The 18,616-nt window shown below is 39.1% G+C and overlaps 1 protein-coding gene, 1 long non-coding RNA gene and 1 pseudogene across 6 annotated transcripts in view; 2 read left to right on the top strand and 1 right to left on the bottom strand.

Annotated features, from left to right (window-relative positions):
• LOC101699615 (spermatogenesis-associated protein 31A6-like) overlaps positions 1-18,616 on the bottom strand; it is a 791,892-nt gene that overhangs the window by 725,215 nt on the left and 48,061 nt on the right. The window lies entirely within an intron of this gene.
• Positions 5,414-5,764, top strand: LOC101704604 (mitochondrial import inner membrane translocase subunit TIM14 pseudogene; annotated as a pseudogene).
• Positions 9,526-18,425, top strand: LOC110344921 (uncharacterized). Its single transcript, XR_002387879.2, has 2 exons — positions 9,526-9,678; positions 18,194-18,425. It is a non-coding gene; the product is annotated as an uncharacterized LOC110344921 (long non-coding RNA).

Here is an 18,616-nt window from a genome sequence, read left to right on the forward strand (position 1 = left end):
GCCACTACTGTTCAAACTCTTCAATGAAATTGAAAGGGAAGCAATACTCCCAAAATTATTCCTGGAAACAAACAACACCTTGATCCCCAAAGCAGAGAAAGACCCAATTGAAAAAGAGATCAATAGGCCAATCTCACTCATGAACACAGATGCAAAAATCCTTAATAAGATACTGGCAAACAGAATGCAGAAGATCATCAAGAAGATCATACACCCTGACCAAGTGGGATTCATCCCAGGGATGCAGGGATGGTTCAACATACGCAAATCAATCAATGTAATACACTATATCAATAGAGCCAAGGACAAAAACCATATGACCATCTCAATAGATGTAGAAAAAGCATTTGACAAAATCCAACATGCATTTATGATAAAAACTCTACAAAAAATCAGAATAGACGGTCTCTACCTCAATCTGATAAAAGTCATCTATGAAAAACCAACAGCCAATATCATACTAAATGGTCAAAAACTGAAATCCTTCACACTAAAATCAGGAACAAGACAAGGATGTCCACTATCACCACTCCTGTTCAATAGAGTTTTGGAAACATAGGCCACAGCAATTAGACAAGAGAAAGAAATAAAAGGAATAAAGATAGGAAATGAAGTCAAATTGTCATTATTTGCAAATGACATGATACTCTATATAGAAGACCCCAAGAACTCCACCAAAAGTCTTCTAGACTTAATAACCAAATTCAGTCAAGTAGTTGGATAAAAGGTCAACACACAAAAAATCAATAGCTTTCCTCTACACGAACAACAGAGTCACTGAGAGAGAAATAGGGCAAACAATTCCTTTCACAATAGCATCTAAAAAACTGAAATACCTAGGAATCAACCTAACAAAAGAAATCAAAGGCCTCTTCTCTGAAAACTATAGCACTTTGAAAAAAGCTATTGAAGGGGATATCAGAAAATGGAAAGACATCCCTTGCTCCTGGGTAGGAAGGATCAACATAGTGAAAATGGCTATACTTCCAAAACTGCTATATAGATTCAATGCAATCCCAATTGAAATCCCAGCAACATAATTGCTAGACTTTGAGAAAACAATCCAAAAATTCATTTGGAACAAGAAGAGACCCAGAATAGCAAAAGCAATTCTCAGTAACAGAGACATGGCAGCGGGTATTACAACCCCAAACTTGAAACTATACTACAAAGCTACTGTGATAAAAACAGCATGGTACTGGCAAAGAAACAGACCTGAAGACCAGTGGAACAGATTAGAAGATGCAGAAACAATGCCAGACACACTCAGCCACCTCATCTTTGACAAAGGAGCCAAACACCCTCACTGGAGGAAAGATAGCCTCTTTAATAAATGGTGCTGGAGAAATTGGGTTTCAACTTGCCAAAGACTAAAACTAGACCTATATCTCTCACCATGTACTAATCTAAAATCAAAATGGATTAACGATCTAAATATAAAAACAGAAACACTGAACCAGCTGGAACAGAGGTTAGGTAGAACTCTTTAAGACACTGGGGTAGAAAAAGACTTTATGAACAAAACCTCAGTTGCCTATGAACTAGCACAAACAATCAACAAGTGGGATCTCTTTTTACTAAAAACTTCTGCACTACAAGAGAAACCACCAGGAGTGTGAAGAGACAACCCACAATGTTGGAAAAAATTTTCACCAGCAGTCCTTTAGACAAAGGTCTACTATCTCAAATCTATAAAGAACTTAAAAAAGTCAGACCTCCCAAATTTAAAGACCCAATCCAAAATTGGGCATCTGAAATGAACAGACATTTCTCACACAAAGAAGTAGACAAAGCAAATAAACATATGAAAAAATGTTCAACATCACTGGTCATTCGAGAGGTGCAAATGAAAACAACCTGAGATTCCACCTCACTCTAGAAAGAATGACTGCTATCATGAAATCAACCAACAACAAATGCTGGTGGGGCTGTGGGGAAACAGGAACACTGCTCCACTGCTGGTGGAAGTGTAGATTGGTGCAACCACTGTGGAAATCATTATGGAGATACCTCAAAGAACTAGGACCTGAAGTCCCATTTGACCCATGGAATTAAAAGAATCCTACCACAGTGATATATGTGCACCCATGTTCATAGCAGCACAGTTTGTAATAGCTAAAACTTGGAATTAGCCCAAATGCCCATCAACTGGAGACTGGATCAAGAAAATGTGGGTTTTTTTAATAAAATGGAGTACTACTCAGCCATCAAAAATGAGAAATTAGAGACATTTATAGCTAAATGAATGCACATTGAGGTGATACTCTTAAGTGAAATTAACAGGACACACGTGTAAATACTGATTAGTCTCTCTAGTGTGAGAAATTGAAAGTGTAAATCAGGACTAAAAGGTATAATAGATAATGTAAAATAGGAAGAAAAGGGCCAAAGGGGAATGGGGAGCGGGAGGGGTAGGGGAAAGGAAAGAAGGGAATGGAATTAATATGAGCAAATAGAAAAAAAGGAAACTAAGTCTTTGTAAATAGGGAGGGATGGAGGGGTTGAAGGGAGGGTAGGGGAAGGGGGAAAAATAAGAACCAAGAGAGTTATGTAAAGGTGCATATTTCCAATGATGAATGTCATTATATTGTACACCTAAAATGTACCAATAAAAGGATATACAAGAAAAATAAATAAATCAATGAAAATATTTATTGTTATCCATGGAAAATTGGAAGTCACTTTGAATAACTTACTTAAATTTATTCATTCAATAAATATCTGTAAATAACCTAAAAAAAATATTATGCCAGGGATTTAGCTCAGTGGTTCTGCCACCTGCTTCTCAAGCGCAAGGTCCCAAGTTCAATCCCTGGTACCAAAATTTAAAAAAAATTGCTGCTTTCATCATTTTTAATGTTTCTTTGACTAAGGTCATAGGATCAAGCCTAGATTCAGGAGGGGCAGAAATAGATTCCATCTCTTCATGGGAGGAGAAGTAGAGTCATGTGTCAGAAAGGAATATAATCCACGATGGGAGAGATTTGTAGCTATTTTACAATCGACTTAATTGCAAACATTTAATCGATAATGATGTGAATTCATATTCTAGGAAATAACTGAGCAGCAGTAGATATATACTTAAAACGACTCACTTCCCACATTAGCCTCTGTGATTTGACTCCTAAAGGAAAGCTTTTCCACCAATAACAAGTTAATATTATAGCCTACAATTTTATGTTTCACATAGCCCTCTTGTTTAAATCTCTTGTCCAAATGAGTCAAATGAAAGATTTCTATAACCATATGATTTGTAACAATGACTCCCATGAAAACAAGCAATCACTGTCCCCACTCCACACAGAGAGATTTTTCCAGAATTGGGGTGGGACTGGGAAGGAGAATATAATTTGAAACCACTTCCTCCAATAAACCACGCAACTTTGTAGTCAGAAAATGAAAATACTGTATACATATAACTATCTTCTATAATACAAGTCACTGAAAGCAGCAATTTATGAAATGAGGACGTGATTCTTGAAAACTGAGAAACACCAATGAGAGAATGGAGGAATTGCAGTTTCTAGGAATATCATATGAAGCTCAGGAGAAGCCATTTCTCTCCAAAAGAGACCTTGTGGCCACAATCAGGAGTGAGCACCCTCAGGATGGCCACAGGAATATTCTTCGCCTGGTGGATCCACTCCCTGGGTGGTTGGTACTTGGCAACCTGACAACTGTTTTACATTCAAAAAGTCAAGTCTGAGTGATTCTGTCCAGAGGCTGTAGTGCAGGGAGCCTTGCCACTCACGCCCGGATGCCCAGGCCTAGCATCTGTCCCCTGCCCTTGGCATTCTGACAGCTGTGGAGGTGGACCCAAGTTACCAACTTGGGCTGTCAGTATGAGCACAGCAGCCCTTTTGCTGAAGGTCAAAGTCTAATTTTGCTCCTGGGAGCTTTTCCTCTTCCTCTCTTTCTTTTACCATGTCCATCTTAATAATTGCCTGGGGGTTTTTTTTCCTGCTACTTTACCATCTTTAAAACATTTTCAAAGCTTTCTCATTTGAACCTCTCAGGAGGAGGATGTTAGAACAATTACAAGTTTCCCTTTTGTAAGAAGAAACAGGCTCAGAGAGATCATGCAATTGAGTGTTGAGAGAAAAGTATATAATACAGTGGTTAAGAATAGGTCTGGGGTATAGCTCAGTGGTAGTGCACATGCTTAGCATGTATGAACCTTGGGTGCAATTTTCAGCAACCCCCAAACAAAAGCTTCTTGCCCACAAATAACTATGTAAACTTGAGTAAACTACATTATCACTCTGACTCAATTTCTTTATATATAAAATACAAATAATAATTTTCCTATCTCATAAGTTTTGGGCAAGTACAAAGTATAAAAATATAAATAAAATGGCATATAATAATAGCCCAATAAATCATCAATGTTGTTTTACTATTTGCACTGTTTTTGTTTTTATCACATAGCTAGTTAACAGCAAATCAAGGCCCCAGAATCACATCCACAGACCTGAAAACTGGACCACTTATCTCTGTCTCTTAATCCATAGATTTCCATCTTCTTAAAAGAAAATCTTTGTTTCACGGTTTGCTAAAACCTCACAAAAGAACTTCAAGGCCCTGAATTATTTTAGTTACTAATAAAAACAAGGTTTTACCCCAAACTGTGTTTGCCTTCAGAATACCATTAGCTTTCCCTCAACAGCTGAGTACTCTAATTCAAGTAACTTCTGTTAAAATAAAAATTATAGGAGGCCATTGCTGAGAATTAGGCTCTTGTGCTGGGTCTCATCACAAAAGGCTAAACATCAAAATGTGATCATTCACACTAAAGTTCCACATTACCAAGCTGAAACTAAGCTTTTATCTGACCTTCTGAGAACTCAGCATTAGAGAGAGCATCCAAATTTTCCCAGCAAGTCTATTTCAATCACCATGGTAATATAGTCTCTGTGCTTCACCATTAGGGAACAAAGGTAACAGGAAGTAACCTGAGGTTAACCACAGTTATTTTTCTCTTGTTCTGTCTCCCTGTCCCCACCTCACAAGGAAAATAACTTTGAAACACCAATACACCTTTTGGGTATTTGTTTCTGCATCCTTCAGTCCTTTTCTGTATATATGCTTGCTAAAACTTAGAACCTCTGTTTGATTCTTTAGGACAGGTACTCTATTCTATAGAGTGAAGTGTTGACTGATTCTAGAATCAAAAATAAAACCTATTAAGATCTTTACATTCTTACTGTTTTATCCTTTGGCAGTCAGCATTGCAAATTAATCAGCTTAACTGATAATTAAAGTTACTGCTTATAGGTAGAACTCCTGTACTCGGGAGGTTTGTGCCTAGTGGCAGTGGTTGTGTTGCTTTCTGATAAAGGCAGGTAGTTGGTGGCCATGGCCTTGAGCTGGCATGAACCACACTCCCAGTGAGGGGGGAGAGCTGGGCCAAAACATGGTCAATACAATGGTAGCAGGTGGACCGACCATTGCTGCTGCAGGATTTATAGGTCGTTATGTTTTAAAATCCATGAAGCATATGGAGCCTCAAGTAACACAAATTTTTCAGAGCCTTCCAAAATCTGCCTTCACTGGTGGCTATTATAGAGGTGGGTTTGAACCCAAAATGACAAAATGGGAACCAGCATTAATATTAGGTGTAAGGCCTACTGCCAATAAAGGAAAAATAAGAGATGCTCATCGATGAATTATGCTCTTAAATCATTGAGACAAAGGAGGATCACCTTATATAGCAGCCAAACTCAAGGAAGCCAAAGATTTACTACAAGGTCAAGCTAAAAAATGAAGTGAATGTATGATGAATTTTAAGTCAATACTAGCTTATGTATATGAGTACTAACTTTTTATAATAAAACACCTCTGAGCTACAGTTTTTTAAAAATGATTTAGTACAGCTCTTCAAAGCCTTGGTTTAATTTTCTTGTTTGAGTATTTTAAAATCAGACTACATGTTATTATTTGGATTAATATTTAATAATAGATATACACCATTTAAATGGAAACATTGTTCATTTCTACTCACTTAGCAAGTAATCTGTATCTGTGTGCTCATCAAGGCAAAGTCCTTGTTCTGGAGGAGCCCCCTCATCTAGTGAGAGACAAATCTGTAACTAAAATATGTGATAAATATGATGGAATTAGCATAAAATGTTTAGTTTAGAATGTTATCTTTGGGAAGAAAAGTTGCTCAACTACAACTGGCCCAGCTCCTTGGAACTTTGTAACTAAAAATCAGTTTACCCACTTAAGAAATTACCTAGGTAAGTCACTGACCATTCTGATTTGCTAAATTAAAAGCTATTTTAAAAGTTACTGCTTAAGGCCATGAGTTTCAAATCTTTCCCTCACTAAACTTTCATTAAAATTTCTCAAAATTCACTGGCTTAATAGTTTTGGTTCTTCTTCTTTCATTCCTGGGTAATCAACCCACGGATCTGTTAGTGAGCAGGGAAAGGTTACAAAATTAGCAACAGGGAGAAGATGAAAAACTAAGAGTTGCTGTGACCCAGCAATCAAGATGCTAATCCCTGAATAAGACACAATTGACTCTGCCGGCCAGAAAGAGAATCAGAAAATGTGGGGTTACAGGATGCAAAAACGAAAGCTGACAAGAAGAAAAGAGTTAAATTTCAAATATAATTGTTAATATATAAGAAAACAATCAAATGAAAAGGATAAAGGAACAATCAGAACCCCCAGAAAATACATTCAACTATGACTGGGAAAGACAAAGAGACCACGAAGAGGAAAACACATAGAAATCTACCTTCACTGCACTGTGCATAACCAAAGAATAGTATTAATGAATCTCCCATTACCATTAAATTAAACACAAACTGCTTTTGTTTCTAATTAACATAGGCTTGGGCCAAATGTAATGGTGCGATTGTTTCTTAATGCTTTTCATATGCCCTAGAAATATTATAACCAGAATGAAAGATTATTAATTGTTTTCAATAGCTTCCTCTAAAGTATAAACCAAACCTTATGGAAGGTATATGTGAAAGTCATTTGAATTCCAAATACATTTACAAGGATCAGCTCTATTGCAGTATATAGCAAATGAATCGATAATGAGAAAATATTACAGACCAATTGTTTCCAAATTATGCTGTTAGATTAACTCCATTTCTCTTTGAAAATGTGTCTTGTTATTTTTAGCATGGCATGAGAAACCCTTGACTTTTCAGATATTAAATTACATTGCCAGTTGTTATAGTTGCTCTCCTTCATGCTTTTTACACATCAGCCTAGCCACACCAGACTTAAACTCTCCTTCCTAGTAAACTGATAGCATCCTTCAAAGCTCAGATTGAATATCACCTGCTCTGATAAATTTTTGACAGCTTCCATGTGGAATAAACCCTCCTGTGCTCCCACCACCGTGACCAGCTATCTAGTTTTTCATCTGTGGCTTTCAGCAAGAATCTTTCTCTTCTGATGTCTGAACTCACCAGCTTAAGAGTATGGCCACACTGCCTCTACATGGGAATTGTACACTGAAGTAACAGAAACCTATAGGAGCAACTTTAACTCAAAGAGCAACTTAAATTCCAACTTAAATTCAAAACCTATGGAAGTCAACTTAAATTCAAATTCACAGTCATTACTGCATGTACTTCCTGGAGATTCTGATTGTCCCTCTCTGTTTTTCTTTTTTTTTTTTTTAATTGATTATTTTATATATAGTCATGATTATATTTGAAATTTAATTATTTTCTTTTTGTCAGCTTTTGTTTGTTTTTGCAACTTACAACTACACATCCTCTCATTCTCTTTCTGGAGAGAGCATATTATTATAAGCCTACATAAGAATCTCATGGAATCTAAGCCAGGCCTCCGAGAAAGACCAATATAAGAAAGGGAAAGTTACTTGGAGTCCAAAGGTCATGCTCCCTTATCCCATCACCAATTCTTCCTAACATCGGCTTTACTTTTCACTCATTGAAGACTGGCTTTTTCTTTACCCACTTATAGAGCAAATGGACAGGACAGTGATGGAAGGACAGCTGCACCACAGTTTTTATGCTTGGAGTGTAGGAGTCCAGCCATACAACAAGAATCCTTTATTGTCTTCACTTATATCCCAATTCCAAATTTCAGGGAAGGAATCATAGTGCACAGTTTAATTCAGGTGTCTGTAGTTGGTCAATTTGATAAGTTCAGGTGTCCAAGTATATGTGATTCAAACACAATCAGTGGGACACCAGGAAGGTGATGAAAAAGGAGAAACAAGGGATGAGTAGATGGCACAAAAAGTAACTGCCTCCTACACAGGCATTTAGTTGAATAAAAGACAGAGAAAGAAAGAAGGGGAAAAATAGAAAGGGAAGGTGAGAAGGGATGGACATTCAGATACACTTTGGAGAGCTTCACCATGGCAATCAGAGCTAAACCAGAAAATAAGGAACTCAGTGTCTTACTGGGGATGCTCATGACATGCAGTAGCAGTGGCATCATTGGATGCACCTAACTGTATGTCTGTCCTCCTGTAGGTAGCCACTGATGCGGGCTTTCCTATTTGAGAATATATATGCTAATCAACAGCAGGGATTTTCAGCCTAGGAAGAATCAAAAGCAGACAAAGACGTCACTAAAAAGCCCCAAAACAAAAATCTATACCTGTCAGTGGCCTTTGGGCATCAAGCCCCACTGGTAGGTAAAACAGAAACCCGTATCTACTCTCACTCATATACAAATGTGTGTTCATGGAAGACAATTCATGGCCCTTTGGACAGCAGACTGTCAATAAGATTAAAGACTTGGTATGGTCTAGGTTTCCCAAAGTACAGTTCACATCAGAATCCCAACCAAGAAATCTGCATATTTAACAAAGCTCCTGAGAGCCTCTCATGCATAGCAGCACTGTGTACTAGTGTAATAGGCAATCTCTAAAATGACCTCCACTGACCCCAAGCCACACCTTTTTGTAGCTCCCTCATACATAATTCTAGGTTTGGTCTGTATGACCAACAGCATATTGCAGAAATGACAATAAGTTATAGGTTATAAAAATATTGTGGCTTCTGTCTTAAGGAGCCTCTCTTTCTCTGTTTCTCTTTTCTTAGCTCACTTCCACCGTTAGGAGGCACGTGCTGAACAACCCTATGGAAAAAACCATGTGGCCAGCAAGTAAAGCCTGCTAACAGCCACATGAGTGATCTTAGGAGCAGATCCCACCACTCCTTCAGAAATTGCAGCAGTAGTTCACAGCTTAACTGCAACATCCTAAGAGGCTTTTGGAATCAGAAGCACTGCCCTAACCATTCCCAGATTCCTGAGCCTGAGAAAACTTTGGAGACAATAAATATTCATGGTTTCAAGTTACTATGTTTTGGGGTAATTCATTACATACAAATATGTAAGTAATATAGGTAACCAGTTAAAAGATGGCCCCTTCCTGTCTTTGCATACTGCTGTCCACATCAACAGATAGAATGTATTTCTCCTTCTTCTAAGTCTAGGCTGGCTCTTTGATTGGTTTGAGCACTAGAATGCAGCAGAAGGGACATTCTGGAACTTCTGAGCCCAGGTCTCAAGAGAACTGGCAGTTTAGACTCCCTTTTGGAACCTAGACAATGGTATAAGCAACTACTGCCACATGGAGAAAATACATGGAAGAGGGATGAAGTCCCCACCAATGGCTAGCTAGTAGTAACTTCTGCCATGTGAGTGAGCCCTCGTGGATGTCTCCTCCAGGTGAGCCCCCAGGTGGCTGCAGTCCACTGCTAATACCACGTGAAGCAAAATTGTCCAGTTAACCCAAAGAATGGCATAAAATAATAAATGTTTGTTATTTAAGTCACTAAATTTGGGGGCAGTTCTTAGGTAGCAATAGAAACCAAATCCTACTATCTTAAGCTAGTGAATTTATTCTCTGACTGGATTTTTGTGGTACCAGGGACTGGAAGTCAGGACTTTCTCACTCATCAACATGCCTGGCACCCTCTCCCTTTATATTTTTAGTCAGAGTCTCACTAAGTTGCTAAATTGTCCAGGCTGGGCTGGAACTTGTGATCCTCCGGCCTCAGCCTCCCAGAGTGCTGGCTTTGCAAGTGTGCACCACCCCACCTAGCTAATGACTGGATTCTGAGTATCTACAAGTGCAGTGTAGATTCCTGTCCAAGGAACCTTTCCATGCAAAGAACTCACAGCATGTAAGATAGTCTTGTAACTTGCCTTTCCTTTGCATCCACTGTGATGCTGGTTATTATTAGAGACCGAGGCCTTTTGACATTGGCTCCCGCAATTTTATTCTTGCTTCCAATAATAACAAAAATGACCAACATTTACTAAGCTCTACTAAGCATTACGCACTGTCACATAAACAACAGTGTAAGTGGAGCATGTCGGCACATATCTATAATCCCAGCACTCAGAGGCCAAGGCAAGAGAATCATAAATTTGCGGCTAGCCTGAGTTATATAGCTAGTCCTAGGCCACTCTGTTCTACAGAGCAAGACCTGTCTCAGAAAACATAAAAAGAAAAAGAACAACATTTTACCACGTTAATTTAAGTTAAAGTTATTATAGCAACTCCAAGAACTAGGGTCCTGAAGAGATCAAGAGCTTGACCAAGCTCACACAGAGCTGATAGGAAGGGAGCCAGGAGAGCTGGTCTTACTCAATCCAAGTTCACATTCATGCCCTTAACCATTACTTCACACCAGCCATCAGGCAGATGCCATTATTACTTCCATCTTAGAGTCAAAGAACCTGAGGCTTAAGGACCATGAGTGCCTAACACAAAGCTCACAAGCTCAAAGAAAGAGAAGGAAAACTTTCTCGAATACCTATATCATAAACAATCCTATTATGCATCCTCAGTTTTGGAGAATATGCAAATTACAGCAGGGCCTCTCAACTCATGTTATCTGGACAAAAGAGTCAGAGAATCACACAGTTGTGGTTATCAGCTCAGCAGCTCCTTAGTCCTCTTTGCCTTTTCTTAAAGATCATCAGAAATTAGAAACCTCTCTTGATTTCTTTGCAAATAGCTGGCCCATTTTCAGGAACTGGAAGAAACCCATCATATTTAGATGTTTGAAGGAGGGGGGAAGTCAGAAAATTCACAGCTCTAAGAGAAGTATTTCTTCTCTATCTGTTCCACTCCTCAAACCAATTAATAGAAAACCTATTTGCTCTCTCCTCATTTTAACTGTGAACATCTCTTCCATTAAGAAAATATACTCTTCATATTCATGCCATTCAATAAGAAAATAAAAAAGCACATTTTCCAATACACTGTTATATTTGATTTTCACAAGTATACCATTTACTGCTAAAAGAAACGTGTGAAAAGGCATGATGACTTATTGAGAATTTAGTGTAGTGGGATAATCTACTGATCTATTTTTCTGTGTCTATTTTTTCTTGTATATCAGGGAGGAAAGAATGATATTTGTCCTCTCCCTGATGGACTTTGTTCCAGGACCAGAAAAGAAAGCCACCAAACTGGGTAGGGGGGAGTACTAGGATTACTGTACATCCCCAAATTATTCTTGGTTATTCTGCAGGAATTGTCCTGGCAGTCAGACCTTTTGGGCTATAGAGCCATAAATACTTAGCTGGCTGCCCAGAGAAATTTGGGCAAAACATTCTAGGGAAAACTACTTTGCAACCAGCTAGGTTGTTCCAAGGTAGTGCTTTGGTCCTGTAATATGGGGCACAGATTCCTCGGGGCTGGGGTCAGGGACCTGGAGGAAAGCAGGTGTCTCTTCATCCTGAGGAGATATTCCAGTACAGAAGCTGAGTCCCAGTGCTACAGCCTCAGAAGCCTTAGCAGCCATCCCACAATAAGTCCTGGCACCAAGATGACCATCTTGCTTTGAGTGCCAGAAACTTTTACCATTTTCCTGAACTGTGGGATCTCAAATCAAACCGGGGAAGGAAAGAGAGCTTCACTTCCATGACCATGTGTACATACAAATGACTGACATTGTTGGCCTTATCAACCTTGGTAAGTGAGGACTTGAGAGGGGTATTTTTTCCAGTACTGGGGATTAAACCCAGGGGGCCACTGAACTACATCTTCAGCCCTTTTTCATACTGTTTTGTTTTGTTTAAAGATAGGGTCTCCCTGTGTAGTTCAGGCTGGTCTTAAAATCAACTATGTAGCCCAGGCTGGCCTTCAACTCATGGTGATACTCCTGCTTCAGCTCAGGAGTGCTAGGATTACAGTCTTTTTCTTCTTTTTTTAAAATTTTGAGACAGGGTCTCACTAAGTTGCTCAGGCTAGGCTCAAACTTGTGATCCTCCTGCCTCAGACTCCCAAATTGCTGGAATTACAGGTGTGTACCACCATATATTCTAATATTTTTAGAATAATGTGAAACATACTATAAAAACATGGCATCAAATAAATCTTACCTTTTTTAAAATATATTTTCCACCATTACACAGAAAAAAATGTCCTAAGTTACTTAACCATCAGTTTTATATATAATAACCTTTATTCCTTTGTAGAAGGAAAACTGTCCCTCTACCTTCTGAGGATTCTATAATTGAGTCTATGAAATAAACTAAGAGTAGACAGATTAACAGAAGAAAAGTTACATAAATTTATTATTCGCACTACATGAAAAAAAAGTGAATACCCAAAAAGCCAGTGAAATCTAGAAGCTGACTCTAATTAAAGGAGAGGGGAAAGGGAAATGTAGGCAGTTTAGGGGAATGTTATAGTTTAGATCATAAACTATTAGAAGGTGCTATTGGAAGGTGGCACAACATTTAGGATGTGGGGTTTAGTGGAAGAAAGTTAGGTCATTGAGGACATGCCCCTGAAGGCGGTGTTGGGACCCTGGTCTCTCCCTCTCCCCCTTCACTTTCCTCTCCTCTCCCTCTTCTCCCTGGCTCCCCACCAAGATGTAGTGCCTCACCACAGGCCCAAAGAAACAATGCCAAGCAACCATGGACTGAAACTTTCACACCTGTGGACCAAAATAAATCTTTTCCTTTTAGTTGTTTTACCTCAGGGACTGTTTCACTGTGACAGAAAGCTAGCACAAGGAGAATTAATTATTTCTGGGAAAGATGAATGACTTCTCAGAAGAGAAGGTGATAGATATAGCCCCTGACAAGTCTGTCTGATACTGACCTCTGGTCTACAGAGCACTGACCTCAATCTCCTGCCCACTGTCTCCCCATGAGAGGAGTTAATCTTCCCTGCTAGATGCGATTCCCGGGAAAGTGACTGATGACAACTGAGTTCTTTGGATACATAAGGGGAGGTCAGAGAAAGCCCTGTCCTGTATTTACTGTTCCCCAAGTGCCCTAAGCTTGAAGTCAAAGTACATAGCATGTTTGGACGTGGAATTTTCTGAACTCCTTCACCCTTTCCCTCCTCTTGTTTCATTCACATTTTTCCTTCTTCATACATTGCACTTCAGGCAGATAATCTTGTTTCTTCAACAACCTTGCTTATTTTAACTTCTCTGGTTTTCTACACAGTTATTTCTGTCACACAGCATTTTCCCTCCCTCAGGTCCACACATATTGCCTATGGCTGTTTTTGAGCTACAATGGCGTGTTTGAGTCTTTGCAACACGAACTTGCAATGCTTCACCTGTTTCCTGCCTGAGCTTTTTCAGTCCACCAGTCCTAGCCTTACAAGAATAGACAGACAGCCAGACAGACAGACAGATATAGAGACATAGAGATACAGATACAGATATTATACTATATATTATAAACCCTTACTTTATCTACCTTTGGATGATGGTTTAATATAAGGGAATGCAAAGTGTTCCAGGAGTACTATTAGATTTTTAGAAGTCCTATTTACATGGTTTTTACCTGCCATCTTAGTTGAGGCTTCATATTGCAAATAACAAACAACTATTCACAAGCAAAAAAAAAAATTATAAAACAATGTGACACTCTATCAGTTAGAATTAAATCAGATAACAGAAACACTATCAGTAAAATGGAATAAGAAGTTTATTAGATTTATTATAGAAATTATACTTAATATGACTGTGGGCAGAGTTAAGCAAGTAAAGGTCTTAAAGGGGCAACTGAAAGATCCAGAGAAAGTCACTACAAAGCCTCCTGAAGCCTGCGGTGGGGAAAGAAACCAGAACAGAGTGGGGAAGCAATGGGTGTGCAGAAAATACTGTGTCTGGTAATGTCTACATTGCTACTGTCAGCTACACCTGCTCCCCTTAGAAAAATTCCTACTTAGAGCCACTCAAAGATGAGAAACCCCGAAAATGACCTGGGAAAAAAGCTCTTTGAACATAGTTTTAATTCCTACAACATTTTTTATTTGGTTTGTGAGCTATTGGAATTATAATTTTTAACTGCCTTCTAAAAATGGAGAATTAACATGCTGGTGTCTGGTCTCAACTGAACAAGCTAAATATTTCAGTTGCTCTTGGGTCAACAGGCTTATAGTCCGTCTCTCCCTTTGTCTCATGCACACACACATGCACACACACACACAAGACACAAATTTCTTGCCACATCAAATTCTTAACTTGATTCAACAGATTATGCTTAGTACCTAAGATTAATGCTACTCTATTACAGATGTGTTTTCCTAGCAATAAATTTTTAGTTCTTTATGATTCCACTTTTAAAAAAAAAAGATGAGAAACCCCTCATCTTTTCCCTTTACATAAGAAGTGACAGTGATGCTCTGGTTTTACTTATTTACAGGAGTTCTTGTCTCGTCAGAATAAGGGTTCAAGTCTGAACTTTATTGATTTTGGCCAAAAGCTCTTTCAAAACTTCCAGAACAATGACTAGGTGAATGATGGTTTTAAAACATGTCTGTGGGTTTGCTAATATTTTTCCTACAAAATATGGAGTCTCCTTGATTATGAACTGGCTTCAGTGACTTCAGACACATAGAACAAATACATGTTGTCAAGTCTTAACATGAGTTATAAGGTACTCTGTTACATAAGCCATAGTAACTGAAGCAGGATGCCAATAAAGGCCAGAGTTCTAGCTCAGAACAGTTAGATGGAGCTGCCAAAAATAAAACTGCATATATACAAATACTGTCGTGCCCCATTCATGAACTTAACTCATTCCACGATTCTGGATAAGATGGCCACGTTCATTTCATGTTCGCGAGGGAAAGATGGTCACAGTCGTATTTGTCACCTGATATAAAGTGTTTTTAGTAAACAAAAATAAAGTTTTGTCAAGCGCTTCTGTTCTGGAACCAAACTGTCCTCAAACAAAAGCATTCATGAGCAGAGGTACCACTGATAGCACTGTGGAGTTCTATTCCTGTGTGTCATTCATTTAGCCATCCAACAAATATTTATGAAGCGCCTCTTTTGTGTGCTGAGGATTCAGTGGCAAAGACAAGACAAAAATGATCTCTGCCTTGATGAAGCTCACAGGCTGCTTACTGTGGGTTAAAGAGACATTGAAGGAGTAATTTATGAGTGTTACAAAAGGAGAAGCCCCAGGACTCTTTGAACCCTTGTCAGATAAGAAGTCACATGTCTGTTCTGGAAATTTCTTAAAGACACATTCCCCTTAATTACGAAGTGTCATTTGGTTTCTTGCGATGTTCCAGATACACAGAGCAAAAGAAAAGATATCAATTTACAATTTCAGCAAATGCCAGTGTGCTCAGTTATACCAGTATATGGTGGCTGCTTTCATCTGTGACAGGCAGCTGTCCTTTCTCTGCATCAAACACACATAGGCAAGATGCTAATTGTATGCTTTCTCTTGCACCTACTTTGAAATTATTTATAATGATAAATTATAAGGCCATGTTGTCTGAGAAATGCTGCTGTGCAGAGTAGCCTTAGTTTGGTTGCAAATCGAAATTACTCACAAGATCTATATTAGATCCATAAAGCTTTCTCTTCAGGCTGCTAATGAAGTTTGCTAACCATTCTCCTGCATAACGGAGAATTATGAAAAGTGATTCAGTCTAATTATCAAAGGGTCAGGTTTTTTCCACTGTTCTCAAAATGTAGCCATTGAAGCGGCTTGAAAACTCATTGCCTGGAATTTAAATTACCTATTGCCAAGGTTGAATGACTGCTCCAAGAGGGAACGAAAGTGCTTAAAATCTCCGGACTGTTTGATTACAGGTATCTGTCCACCATTTGCTTAGTCAAGTACAACTGTGCAATTATAACAAATGGTAGCAAATAAAAGGCTGACTGAGGTAAATTTGGCCTCCAGGCTTGGAGGAAAAAACAATAAACAAGTAAGACACAGCCCCCCATATGATACACTCCTGGAGGTCACAGTCCGGAGGGGTAAAGGAAAGGAACTGGGCACCAGCAAAAACAGTGAATGAGAACTGTGTGGCAGGGAACTGCCAGAGTGGGTATCAAGGAAAACTAACTCAGATTGAGCTTTAAGCTAAAGGTTGAGTACACAGCAAAGATGAGGAGTCATAGCAGGAAAGTTTGACTTAGAAGAGGGCTATATGTAGTAAGCATACTTGTGCAAGCACCATTAATTATAACTTTAAACAGAACAAAGACATTCTTTAGAGAGGTATGATTATTTTATTTCTGGGTATGAAAATCCCACCAATCTGATGAGGCCTTTGTTTGTTCAGCCTCTGGTGCCCTGGCCTTGGCCACTGTGTCCTTCACTGAAATCTTCCCAACTTCCTCTGTGGCTTGGCCCTTCCCTGGCTGCCTGTCCTGTCTGTGCACCTCCCTTTGCGAGAATGCTTCCCACATCCCACTCCCTCCTGGGCCAGTGTTCCCCTGAAAAATCCTCTCAGAGTCCTGCTCATTCACAACATCATGTTTTATAGAAACTGTTTAGATTACAGTTGGGTGCCTCTTGTTGGGTTAGGAAAATGACACCCAAACCTTAGAAAATGGGACCTAAGGCCAACCACACCAGCACAGAGGACTCATGGTTCACTCTCTCCAGGTCTCTTGTTATCTCCTTGCTTCAATATTAACCTATGCAAGATTGGTATTCACATGGTGCCAAAACACTGTATAGGCTAATAGATGAAACACAGCCAGATTGGAGGGGCTATCCACAGACCCTACAACCAGAATGTGGAGTGAATTTTCTACTCACTTATCAGTTCATTTGGGCAAAAAGCTGTAGACACAGCTTCAAACAGACTATTCTCAGAGTGAATGAGTTAGCTTTTATCCCAAAGCAACAACTAGGAACCAATTGTAGCCATTCTCTTCAATAGGGCTTGGTTTTGGTACTAATCTGTTAATTAAGAGTCCAATTGTGAGGAAGGTTAGCAGCCCCAGATAAACTACACCCATGAGGTTTACCAGTCTTCTGTCAGTACCTCTGGGCTGCCTTAACTGCTTCTGTAGGATTGTTTCACACTGAGAGTGCCTTCACTTTCAGTAGCCTAGCTTTCTCAGCTTCCAGTGTGGAAAACCAGGAACAACACAGACAACCTAAGTCACCCTACTAAGTCTGTTCCCACATTACCTTACTCAGTCTTCACAACCACCTTGTAAGAGAGGCATTATTAAGAGAGGCATAATTATTACAAAATTTTGCTCAAATCAGTGGAATGGAAGCTAGAACCCAAATCTCTCTTACTCAAAGTCTACTACATTTCTACTACATCACACACTAACCCATAGCCAAGCAATCAGCCTTCAGATCTAGCCAGTATTTGCCTTCATTATTATGCTGTTCTACCTATATCCTCCTTGCCTTTTAGTAGCCATTTTATGCTCTATGGGAGTCTAGGTTCCCTCTCCTACATACCTGTTAAAAAAGAAAACATTTGGTAAAACCAACTTTCATGCCATCTACGGCTAGAATTTGTGGTGTGTTAACTCTGTCCCTGGCCCTTTGTTAAGTATCTCACACACATTATAACATATGAAATCTTTTTCTCAGATAATTGACAATGCTTAGGTCTGAGACGATAATAGCAAAATCCAAGCCTGAATTCATGAGACTTGAGTTCCAGGCCTTTCTACTCTGCCACATTGCCTTTGGGGTCACAACTTAACAACTCCATCTTTGCTACCATAATGAATGCAAGTAAGTGGAGTACAATACTGACTTTGTCACATAAACAAAGCAGGCCAGGAAGGAAGTAAAGATGGCAAAGAAAAAAGAAAGACAAGGTACCCTGAGCCAAGGGAAGAGAGGTCTTTTCTACAAACAAAGCTCTCTTATATTTTGCATTCAAAGAATTTCTTTATAGCAGCAAAAACTTCATGAAATAAATTTGTGTTGGAAAGCATAAGAATGCATCAACATTTCTTCTGTTTTCTATGCCTAGGGTTGAAGGAGACTGAGAGAAATTGTTCCTTCCAGGGTGAAGTAACCTGTTCCTAAGAGATCCACAAGGAAGGATGGATCCAAAGTCTGTATTCACAGCACCCAAAGGTCCTCTTGCTCTTCGACACCATTAAACATGTTAGAAAACTTAGAAGATTCTTAAGATACTGATCACAATGGGTTTGCTACTTTTTTTTCTTTTAATAAGTCTAGAATAAAAATCCTTCAGTGACGACAGCCTTTCCCTGGATTGTTTCATGTTCTTATCTCCTGTCTCATGATCTCCAGGCAGAGGGTGTGGACTCTTGAGTAGCACTCTGCAAAGTCTGGAGCAGTATAGTGTGCAAGGACAGAAGAGGTTTTTGTGGAGATTCAGGTTGGGGCAGTAGAATATTCAAGCTGAGTCATGATTTCTTGTTTTTTG

This window comes from Heterocephalus glaber, unplaced genomic scaffold (assembly GCF_053883595.1).
Source record: "Heterocephalus glaber isolate CG9 unplaced genomic scaffold, H.glaber_assembly_v1.0 deba00001606, whole genome shotgun sequence".
Lineage (NCBI taxonomy): Eukaryota > Metazoa > Chordata > Mammalia > Rodentia > Bathyergidae > Heterocephalus > Heterocephalus glaber.